Raw genomic sequence first — 13073 nt, forward strand, 5'->3', positions numbered from 1 at the left:
GGATGCCTAAATAGAATTAATAAAAACATATTTGAGATATAGCTTAGAACAGTTTTATTTTAGCCTATAGGATGGCTCAGTTTCCTAAACTAGGCAGCTATGTGTATTAGCACTCAGGAACACAATGACAACAAAAGCCAACCACGAACTATTTTAATCACCATGAATCAGTTGTAGTTTTATATGTTGCATAAATAGAAGTGCAACTAAATATCATTAATTCCGATTCTGATCATATTACCCTGTAGTAGCAAGCTAGTTTTAAGTAAACACTATAGTCAAAATGTTTTGTTGCTCCAGAGAGAAAAATGTTAAATTATTAAGTTTTTTGTTGCTAGAACAGTGTGGTTTATTTAGTGATCTCAACTTATAAAGAACTGATTCTTAAACTTGAATATTTAATAGAACTTCAAGAAGATGAGCAGCCACATCCAAAACGTTTGCTATTTTACTTTCAGGGCCTATGCTGAGTTATGCTTGAGTCAGTCAATCAACCAACCAATCAATATTAGAATAATTATCTCTTTCAATTTAGTCTAGTCATTAATTTTTGGTTTGTAAGCAAATAAGCTACAAATAAGCAAATAAGCTACAAAAGGAATGATTACATTGGCCAAACTTATTTGTTTCCTTTTGTAGATGACATTTCTTCAATTCCTCATCTATTATTCATTTATAATTTTCTTTCATATCAGAATGCTTTCGCTGGGTTAGAGGAGAGAACAGAAAGGCAGTCTCTGGGTTCATAATATTTGTCTTTACCTAATTGTCCCTGACAATCATAAGCATAACCAGAGAAACCAAACAATAAATACAATGATATATAATAAGTGTTAAATTCTAAGAAACTGAAGGAGTTACATAGTATCTTGGGGTTTGGCAGGAATTATTTTTTTCTGTTTTAATGATCATAAAGTAATCACACAATTTTAGTATCTTTATTTCATTAATTCAACAAGTAATTATTGAAGACAAGCCTCTGTCAAATATTCAAGAGACAACAGGGTGCAAATACAGGCAACTTCTCGGCTTTCAAGGTGGTAATAGATGAGTTTGGAAGAGAAATCATAATCCAACAATATCCTAGATATGTGCAAAAACTCGTAATGATGACAAATGATTTTCATCCTGTGTACATCCATTTTCATGGTGTCTCACACTCAGACGCTATGTCCTTGAGATGGATCATAGGGGCTTTGTGCTTACTCCTGTAACTCTTTAATCAATCACCCAGAATATAAGAGACATTCAGAGGACTTAGTAAACCTAATGAATTCCAGCGACAAAACCTCGACTCTGTCATCAAACTAAATCTACTGTTCCCTCAATTACACGGATCATTGCTTTGGCTCTCCACCTAGCTAGAGTGGCAGACATCTTTACTACTTAAAATAAGATAAAATCAGATGTAGTCATTTATTAAAGATTTATGAAAGAGATCTTTCTTATATACCCCCAAATATGGATTAATTTTGCAAAACAAAAATTAAAAAATAAATGTTTCCTAAAAACTAAGACAGTTTATGACAATTTGTAACATATATTGAATTGTGGCATACCTAGAGCAGTAACTGTGTTTGAAGTAAAATGGTAATTTTGGATAATAAGAAAATGTTACTTATAAAAATATCATAGCCCTAAAATTTCTCATTCTTTGAATTTGTTAAGCTATTAGTGTCTGTAGTTGAGGTGTCCATCTCCACATTTTAAAAGGTAAGTATGTATGAATCTGAATGAGGAAAAAAATACTTGAATAGACAATTCTCAAAAAGAACACATACAAATGGCCACCAGGTATATGAAACAATGCTTGTCATCATTAATTACCAGGCAAATCTAAACCACAAGAAGATTTCTCCTCAAACCTTAGAATTGCTGTGACTAAATAGACAAAAGATAACAAATACTGATGAGTATGTGGAGAAAATGGATTCCTTACATAGTGTGTACCTTACAATGTACTTAGACTTACTGTCATGATTCAGCAATTCTGTTTCTAAGAATATATCCAAAGGAAATGAAATCAGAATCTCAAAATGATATCTGCACTCCCCTATTCAATGCAGTGTTATTTACAACAAGAATTTTCAGTCTACTTAAGCATCAATCAATGGAGAAGAACATCCATATATCTATATTGGAATATCATTCAGTCTTAAAGAAGAACATTTTGCCATTGGTGCCAACATTTGTGAACCTACAAGACACTAATGCCTAGTAAAATAAGTCAGGCAAATAGGTCAAATTTTATTGCAGGATCTCACATAAACGTAAGACCTCAAGTAATCAAATTCACAGAATTTGTGAGAGTAGAATGATGGTTGCCAGGGCCTGGGGAGAGGGAAAATGGGTATATTTTTTCAAAAGATACAAAGCTTCAGTTATGCAAGATGAATAAATTCTGAAGTTCTAATATAAACATGGTGACTGAGATCATACTGTAGCATATACTTGAAATTTGCTAAGAGAGTTGATCTTAAGTGTTTTCACCATAAAAGAAGAAAGAATGAAAGAGAGGAAGAAAAGAGGGAGAGAAGGAGAGAGAAAGAAGAAAAAGATTAGGGAAGGCAAAGAAAAGAAAAAAACAGAAAATGGTAACTGTGTGGTGATACATATATTAATTAGCTTGTGACACTAACTTTGCAACATATATCCATATCAACATCAAGTTGTACTTCATTTTATACAAATTTTATCATTTATATGTCATTAAATCTGAAGAAAAATTAGAGAAATGGGTTCAATTCATTATTGAAGTGTAGATGGTAGAAACATTTTACAGTGATTGTTACTTGTGTAGATACATGCACTTGCATTCTCTGTTGTTACTGATTAGGTGCTATTTTAAAGAAATTGTCATGTTAAATTTTCCAAAACAAATAGAGCAGCAGACTTAATTTAATTCCATAATTCCTAGAAAAATTAGATTCAATTTCAAGAACATTGTACTTTGGCCTTTCTTAGTTATTAATCTTTCTAATTCATTTTTAAAAAAGCGTTCTGGTTGTAGTAGAATGCAGTCACTCAATTAGAAATGGTTTTGAATGTTAATATTATGTGATGGATTTTAATTTTATTTGTAATTAGAAAGCACAACATGGAGAGATTTCCGAGAAGAGAGGGACATTTCTTGAGCGCTCCGCTCGCTTCTCAAGGAGAGAGAGCTGCGCCTTGGCTCCACGCCCGATAGGGCCGAACTTCCAAGGGCCAGGTCTGGAGCTGAGGACTAGCAGGGGCTACAAGCGTTCCGGAGGCGCTGAGCAAAGTGAGAGGGTGGTGGTGGAAAAGAAAAGCGGTCTGTTAGATGAACTGGATTTATCCTGAGTACCTGCAACAGAAAGAAGTCAGTGGGTTTATAGAACTCAGAGCACTGGAATACTATTGAAGTCGCTTGAAGGTGTTACAATGAAGGAAAGACCTGCTCCTGAATCTGTCAGTTTCCCTCTGAAGAGACTACCAATTTCTGTCACTGAAAAGTAAACTACTGTGTTGTCAGCTTCCCTGTGGAGAGGACTGTGTGACAATTCACTCTGGAGTAACCCAGCTACCATGTTGTCGGAATCGTCTACAATCCTGTAGAAAAGCCTTCATGCAAATGTCAGAATTTTTAACATCATATGATTTTGTTGAAGAAGATTTAAATGTCATAAGAAACCTCCTCCACCTTCCCTGGAATTCAGTGCTCTTTGTAAGGCCAATTTCCTTTTGCTGGACAACATTGGATGAAGACAAGGAAAGACAAGCATAATGTTATGCTCACCTGCTGGTGTGAGAGGCACAACCCATTACCACGTGTTTCAGAATCTGCCTTCACTCTAGTCAAGTTGGAAGCTTTGAGGTCTATAAAGGAACCAAGAGTATGCAGTGACCAGCATGGAAAGCCATGTGGAGCAATGGGTAGGGTCAAGAACTGAACCAGATAAACTGAATTGTTGTATGCTCATCAACCATTTATTTAATTACACAAGTCTTCACATTTTTCTCATTTATAAAATAGAAATAAAACCCATACCTTTTATGGGTGATGTGATAATAGAAGTAGTTTAAGTTTTTAAAAAACTTAAACTTTATATAATTATTGGTTTTTAACATGAAAGTAAAAGTAAGCTAATTTTTAAATTCTTAGTTAATATTTGCCTCTAGAGCAGTGTTTCAAGTCACTTAAGCTACAAGGATCTATTAAAATCAGTGCCAACAGTGGGAGTAATTGTTTTTTCCAGGTAGTTTTTGACTATGAATCAGCACCACCATCTGTGGAAGGGAAAATGGCACTGCATGTATATATTTCTAAACATCTTTCATCTGAGAAAATTCGACAGTGACATGGTGAGCTCCTGGGAGGGGGAAGGTCAAGTAGAAACTGTTTACTGATAGCCATTTCTCTTTCTTCCTCCTTCTGGATTACTTTAAAGCAAATGTCAGAATTTTTAACATCATATGATTTTGTTGAAGAAGATTTAAATATCATAAGAAACCTCCTCCACCTTCCCTGGAATTCAGTGCTCTCTGTAAGGCCAATTTCCTTTTGCTCTGATTAGCTTAGCTTCTCTCTGCTCACCAATAGCCAGATTTGACCCAGACAATTGTAGATAATCTAGGATATGCTGAGGAAGTAGACACCACATTTTTAGACTTTAATGACTTTCCTCAAGCGTAAAATGGCCCTTTCTGGATTACTGAGCTCAGTTCCAAGTAGCATCCTGGTATTGGGGGAGGTCGGAAATGAGAGGAAAAGAGGCTGAGCGAGTTGTACTTTGGGTTCCTAAGCTTGCTCTGCCTGTAGAACAGCTCTGAACTCTCATGCTGACTTCCTTATTCTTCACTCTAATCTTTGACCTTGCTTTTACTTTTTACCTCTGTTTTCTTTGTTTGTCTAAAATATTTCAGTAACATCATCATATAACTATTTTTGAAGAGGAAATGTATAATAATTAATGTGAAAAATAAACAACATGTTTTTCTTCTAAAAAAAAGGTACAACATGTACACAGTAAAATTGTAAAATGTTGAGCATTCTAAGAATGAAAAAACTCTATGTTCCTCTCTTTGTATCACTTTATTTGTAAGAGGTAACTACAATTTATTTGTAAGAGGTAACTGTAATTAGTAGTTTAGTGAGCAGCATGTTTCTAGACCTTGTTCAAAATATTTTATACACATACATATACACAATTTTGTGTTAACTCTTTTTGATGTAAATGGTAGAAATGCATAATCTTGCAACATTTACTTTTTCTTTTAAGTTTGGAGATTTGTTCATGTTATTCCTTTTCCTAATAATATAAAATTGAATGTAATTTATCATTTTTATAAATAATTCTCGAATAAATATTTGCACATGCTACCCTAATCATGTGATCTATATATTTCTTTATTTAACTTTAGTTTTTTTATTAATGCATTATAATTTTTTCATAATAATGAGATTCATTTTGACATATTCATGAATGCATAATATATAATTTAATCCATGTCAGTCCCAGGTACTATCCCTTTCTCTCTTCTCTTTCACCTCCCTGATCTAGAGTAAAGGTCTTTCTTCTGTTAACTTGTTTTATATTAACTGATTTTTTAAATTAGTGCATTGTAGTTATACATAAAAGTGAATTCAATGTGATATATTCATACATGCACATAACACAATTTGGCCCATTTCATTCTGCAGTTTGTCCCCTTTCCCCTCCCTCCTTTCCCCCCCTTGGTTCTTTTCCTTCTACTTAATTCTCCTTTCTATTTTCATGGTATCTGCCCAACTTTTAAAAAATGAATTAACTATTTCTCTTTAGCTTCTGCATATGAAAGAAAATATTGGACTCTTGACTTTTGAAGTCTGGCTTTTTTCACTTAGCCTGGTGTTCTCCAGTTTCATTCATTTATCAGCAAATGTCATAATTTCATTCTTCTTTATGGCTGAGTAAAACTCCATTGTGATTATAAAATACATTTTCTTATTCATTTGCTGACAGGCTGGTTCCATCCCTTGGCTTTGTGAATTGTGCTGTTACAAACATTGGTATGCATGCATCACTATAAGATAGGCTTACGTTAGTACTTTTGGATAAATACCAGAGTGAAATAGCTGGATCAAATGGTGGGTCCACTCCTAGTCTTTTGAGGAATCTCCATACTGTTTTTCAAAGTGATTGTACTAATTTTCAGTCCCAACAAAAATTCATGAGGGTACTTTCCTCCTCCATCCTCGCCATCATTTATTGTTACTCCTTTTCTTGATAATCACTATTCTAACTGGAGTGAGATGAAATCTTGGTCCAGTCTTGATTTGCATTTCCTTGATTATAAAAATGTTGGACATTTTTTTTCCATATATCTGTAGGCCATTTTAATTTTTTCTTTTGGAAAAAAAAAATCCTATTTAGCTAATTTTCCCATTTTTTTGAGGGTGGGGGGGTATGTTTTCTGAATTCATTATGTATTCTGAATATTAATATATCATAAAAGTAGTTGGCAAAGATCTTCTCCCATTCTTCACACACTTAGTTTTGTGCAGGAATCTTTCAGCAGGAAGCCATCCCATATAACAGCATTTTTATTGTGCATTATTTTATTGTGCATTATTCCTTAGCCTTTTTATATCTTTTTATATTTTTATTTTAAGACAGGTTCTCACTAAATTGCTGAGGCTGGCTTTGGACTCATGGTCCTGCTGCCCCAGCCTCCCTAGCCACTGGGATTACAGGCTTGTGCTACCACAGCAGGCCAGAAATCATATTTATAATCCTAAATAAATTTGAGCCAATTTTAGAGAAATTTAGAAAAAAAGATGAGTATTTATTTTCAAAATATTGCCAGTTATTATTTTAGTGTGGTAAATCATGATTTTCTTTTTCCATGTTCATTCTCAAAATTTCTATAGTAACATAATCTGTTCTAATTCATTCCCGAAGACTTCCCCTTTCCCACCCGGTTCCCTTCCCTTCCCTCTATTACTGTACTGATCTTTCTGCTATTTACTTATAGTTTTTTTTTTTAATTAGTGTCTTGTGGTTATACATGATAGTGAGATTCACTTTCATTACTTTTAATATCAGCAAAATTATTATTTAGATAGTGCCCCATAAACTAAGTTTTACAACTCCTTAGCAATTACTATGCCAGTTCATAACAGTCACTCCTTTCCCCACATCTGGTTTGATATGTGAGCTGCATTATCAGAATTAGCACATTAAATTGACATCAGAGTGAATGAGGCTGAAAGTGCATAGGTTTCATCAGTTCTTTTTTCTTACTTTCTATCTGTCTTGTTCTTTGTCATAGTTACTAGCTGATGAGTCCCTAGTACTAGCTGGCTTTCTATCAAAGGCTGAGTCATTAAACAAAGCAAAGTGATGAATAACTTTCATCAGAGCTCATTTACAAAGTACATTAGGTCCCCTCTGTGCTCACAGCATTTCCCTTCAGGCTCTACTGCATTATCCATGATCCAGTATAAAAACACATTTTTTTAAAAAAATATTTCTTCTACAAGAGAAACCCTCCTTCTCCTCTAATGTGATATAATGAATCCAGACTTATTCTACTGCCATATATGCTAAGAGACCTTAAGAATATAGTTTTGATTGCAACCTTCTTATATATGTGAATTTGAACATTAAGGTTTAGTATCCTAATTGCATATCTTTCCTCTGCATATCCAATGAATCATATCCAAAAGCCTATTCTCCTGAAGTATCATCTAACTCCATTCCACTTTTTTTTTTTGTTCCTAATACCACTGTGCCTGCTTAGTTTCTCTATCACCTTTCACTTTCTTTGACAGTTTCAACAGCTTCTTCAATAATCTCTTCAGTTTTAATATCATCACCCTTTCCTTTGCATTTTGTAAAAACTGTCTTTTCTGAGCCATGATATAATCATGGTTATAATCTTAATTGATGTGACTCACATAGCTCCACATTTTTTGCAAAACGAAAACCTGCTGTTGGAAGGGCAGTCAATATCCCCTGTAGGTTTAAATCAACTTAATTTTTTCTAGCCTCAATTCTATTTCTCATTCTTCCCCCAAACATATATTCTATATGGCAACTACAAGGCATGACGGATCTGTTAGTTCATACCATCTTTGACTTTTATGTTCTTCCTACCAAAGTGTAATAAATGAAATGTCAATGTCAATTTTATTATTCAACCACAATGGAAATATGCTCAAATTATGAAACAACTACAATAAAAATGTTTCTGTTCTTAAAAGGCAGGGTTCCCATCTTCTCCTATTTATTTTTATCGAATAAAATGTCCAGCCTAATTGGAAACTTAATCTTTTCTCAAAGTAGACCATGAAAAAAAAGTGAATTATGAAAAAACTCCTTCTATTGGAAAGCATTAAGGAAATAACCAACCCCAAACTTGTGAGGCTAAGAACCTGGAAAGAGAGGAAACGTAATTACACTGAATTAAGCACAGAAGGGAAGTGATAGAAAGCGGAAGACATCCTACTATCGACTAGCATGGCAGGTGTAATATGCTAAAATAGAATAAATGTCAAGCAAAATTTATATTCCCAGTAAAAATATTCTTCAAATATGAAGATAAAATTAAGGCATTTTCAGACAACAAAAATTAACTATTTATTACATGATATTGAAATAAATAATGAAGATAAATCTAAGCAGAATGAAAATGATCCAGTGTGGAAACATGGAAATACCAGATGGAATTAAGGACACAGAAAAGGATAAACATAAGGGTAAACATTATATTGAAAACCAGTTATAAGAATAATGATTATAGTGTTTTATGACATTTTAAACACATCTAGAACTAAGATAGGTAAAACAAGATGAAGAAGAAAATAAACAGAGTTAATATGTTCCATGGTTTTATAATTTTTGGTGAAAAAAATGAAGTATGTGTGTGGTAACCTTCAGAATATAAGATATTACTGAAAAAAATCCATAAATAACACATTAGTGGGAGAAAGAAAATATGGTTAAAAAAATGAGTAATCTAAAGTAAGTTGAAAAAAGGAAAATAAAATCATAACACAAGTGTATTAAACTGAAAGTTAATAGCAGACAGTAGATATGAATTTATATGTTCTAATAATATGTAAATGAACTAAATAATATGTACAAGTCAAATTTTAAGATCTTCTGCATGATAAAATATAAGATTTAAGTATAAGGACACAGACATTAGAAAGCAAAGCCTGAAAATCATATATATGGCATATTAATTATCTATTATTTAAAATATAACCCCCTACCCCACAATTTAACATCTTGTAAAAGGAAACAGTTATTGCTTCATAAAATCTTTGAGTTAGGAATCTGAGAGGCCTTGGCTGGATGGCTGGGACCAAAGTTTTCTCATCCTGCAATCAAGGTTGAGCTAGAGTTACATTCCTCTCAAAGCTTGATCAGGGGAATGTGTGCCTTTAGTCTTCTGTGGTCTTTTCCACAAAGCTGCTTTTCAAAATGGCAGCTGGCTCCTCCATAGCATGTGATTTAAGAGATACTGAAAGTACATACTGTAGTCTTTCAAAAACTTAACATCAGAACAGTTATAACATCCCCTTTGCTTCATTCTGTTTCTTAGGAGTAATTACATCTAGCTCACAATTAAGAGACTAACATTACACAACAATCACTAAGCTACTCTTGAGTTTGATTAATTATTCATTTTGTATTGTTAGTGTAGCAGGTTCTCAAAAGAGAAACTTTCAGGAAGTCTGAGTGATAATTATTTTCATTACAAAAGTAAGATATTTGCTTTTTCTCTCATTTTCTCACAAATATATAGTGGGGTTTTCCAGAGGTAACATGATGTAATATATTATCACTCTGATAATTAATGCTAAAATGGGTGATTGTGTATTCTTTGCTTTTAAACTTTTTCAGTTTTGATCTTATGCTAAATATAAATTTATATCTATATATCTATGTCTATAAATCTCTCTCTATATATTCCATGTTATCATGGATTCCCAATAGTTGGGAAGAAAGGAAGGAAATCCTGGGGCACATTTTAAACTAATATTTAGAATAATTCCACTAAATGAATATAAAAAAATAACTAAAAGTAATAGAAAGGAATAACAAAATGATGTTTAAAATATTTTACCACTCAAAAAGAAGGCAAAAAATGAGAGACATGAACAAAGAATTGATAGAAAATAGTAAGATTTTAAATTCAAATATATCAGTAATTAATTACTGATAGTTATGTGTTATAAATCTCATAAATACTAAAAAAAAATAGGACATTATGTATGATTCCACACATAGGAAGTTCAAAAACAGCCAAAACTAATCTATTGTACTGGAAGTTCAAATAGTTGCTGCCTTTGGGGTAGGTAAAATTACACATAACTGAAAATTTTGATGTATAAACTTTTATGCATATTTTATGCACATAAAAATGTGTGTTTAAAGAAAGCAGAGGGTAACTCATATTTGATTACTGTATCTAAGACTTACCTATGCTGTAACATTGTACCTTACAAAGCTATACTATTTCATCTGAGGTACTAGTCCAGCATGTCACTTCTGAACTCCTGTGCATACTGAGTCAGAAAAAAAAAATAGTTTTAAAATTAATTCTTTTATTAAATTTTCTTCAAATTCAGTTCAGTTCTCTCAAGAAAATTCAAACTGTAGCCATGCAAGTGTAATGAGGTTTAGAGCCCATTGCTTAATCTTGGCTTAAGTTCCAAGGCAAATTTGCAGAGAGATTATTTCCAGTGTAATTCAGATACTCACCATCCTTTTAAGGATTATTATTATTTTTGCTTAAAATTTATAGATATGTGGTCACGTGGCTATAAAACATGATTTAATGTGAGCAAATTGAGATTCAGATGTTTAAACAGGTTATTTAAGGCTACACATCTGGTTGACTACTTCCTGTCTTCATTTCTCTCATTAAAGTTCCCCTTATCAACTTGACCCAGGTTCCTGTCTTCCTCATTGCATTAGCATACAGTCCCTTTACCACTGGAAAGAAACTGATTATGTATTGGCTTTGTATTATTAGTGTGGACATTTATTCTGCTCTAATTACTCTGTGTGCTCTTTTGGATCAGTGACTTTGTCTCATGCTGTTTTTCTGGGATCTATCTTTGTTCTTTCATTCTATTAATTAGCAAACATATTCATTAATGCATTCATTCATTTAAAATATATTTGTTGAGACCTACTATGTTGAAAACAAAAAGTCTATCCCTTGTTAGAATGTAGATCTTAATCTAATTAAGTAAGAAAGTGAACTACTGTATGTTTTGTGTTATATTCTGACAAATGGCCAAATGCTTTGCAGAAAACAAAAACAGATGATTGATTAACTTTCAAGTGCAGCAATTTTTATGCTGTTTTGAGATTCCTGGGCTTGTATGGAAGCCACTTTGAAACTGATGGAATAAAAAGGCAGTTCAAAAAACCCACTACCCCAGACTGGCTTCATTTATTTTATGTGTTCACATGAAGTGTCACCATATAAAATTCCCTGCAACAAAGCACTCCATAGATGAAAATTAGTTCAACACATCTTTTGGGTTCTAAAACATTTTAGCTTTTCAGAGGGATAAATGATGTTTCCAGACTGTAAAGCTATATATATATCAAATACATTTTGTATTTTATCTATCTGCTCCATAATTACAGGGTATATATAAGCAGGTAAGTTTATTGTATTGAGGACGGTGTAACCCTTATTTTCTCCACTCTAATGTTTGTTGAATGACCTGATAGAAGACAGCAGTGTGCCCTGTGTGCATTTGTCTACATTTAAGTAATAGAGTCCTTAGATGATTAAGGGAATAACTGTCTTTCAATGATGGTTTACTTACCCTTGTGCAATACTGATTAACCATGTAGAACCAGGTTGGCTCTTTCTTCTGAACCCAATGCCTTCATTGGTAAGTGCTGGCTCATTTCAATAAACTTTTCTGTCACTGATCTGGAGGAGCTACTATTACAGATACGAAAGGCAAACAAAACTTACTTGAGAGATAACAGTTGTATTTTTTAAAAAGGAAGCTGTCAGGGCTGAATGACATCAGAGACAAAAGGAAAGTCTCATTTTATCTATGTCTAATTGAATTGAAGCTGAGAATAGCTTCCAAGATTGATGATAATCATATCAATGATGCTGATGCAAAGGCTATTAAATGTTCAAAGTGTTCTGGGAGTCATGTGGTACATGTTGCATTGAAAGATAATATCTTTTCCATCACATATTTTTGCCTCTAAAAATATATTTTAAAAAGTACATTATATATATATGTATTCTGTAATACATACATATGCATATATTCTTTAAAAACATAATTGAATCTATGTTTTGTCATTGTTTTGCATAGTTGAATGACTAGAAAGAGGATAATGAAAAAAGAGAAGGACATTTAAAGGGTAAAAACGTGTGTGGTGTATACTTGGTAAATATAGTTAGAAAATGGAAGAGGATAGTATTCAAATAGAAAATGTATTTAAGAACATTTCAATTTGTATATATCACACCTTTGATTATGTTAAGTTAAATAATAATTTCAGCTCATGCATTTGAAGACAGTATACAGTGATCTAGATAGTTTTGGCTACTAATCATCAGGTTTATTTATTTTTTTTTCTCTATTTCATCAGGTTTTTGTAGAAAACCAGAACTTAGTCCAATTTTTATGATCCAAAATAAACTGTGAATATGAAACAGGCACAAATATAGAGATGAGAGTTTCCTTTGGACTACATTTCACATACAATTGGCAAACATCATTAATTCAAGTATGCAAATGCCAATACCTGAAACTTAGTATGACCTTTATTTTTTACTTTTTAAGATTATAATTTATGATAGCATTTCATTTTTGTTGGCACCAACAACACTGAAATGAATTACTGAACATTTGTGAACTATTTTAAAGATTTAACAACACAAGGGGAAAACCGGACATGATAAAAGCTTGCTCCAGAGCAGTTGTGCTCCTCAGGTGCATTCCCCAGATTAGAAACATCAACATTATCTGAGAAGTGCAAATTCTTAGGCTCCATTCTAGACTCAGCAAATCAAAATCCCTGATAGTAAGGCCTAGAAATCTATGTTTTCACAAGTTCTTGAAGTGA

Source organism: Marmota flaviventris, chromosome 5, assembly GCF_047511675.1.
Source record: "Marmota flaviventris isolate mMarFla1 chromosome 5, mMarFla1.hap1, whole genome shotgun sequence".
NCBI lineage: Eukaryota > Metazoa > Chordata > Mammalia > Rodentia > Sciuridae > Marmota > Marmota flaviventris.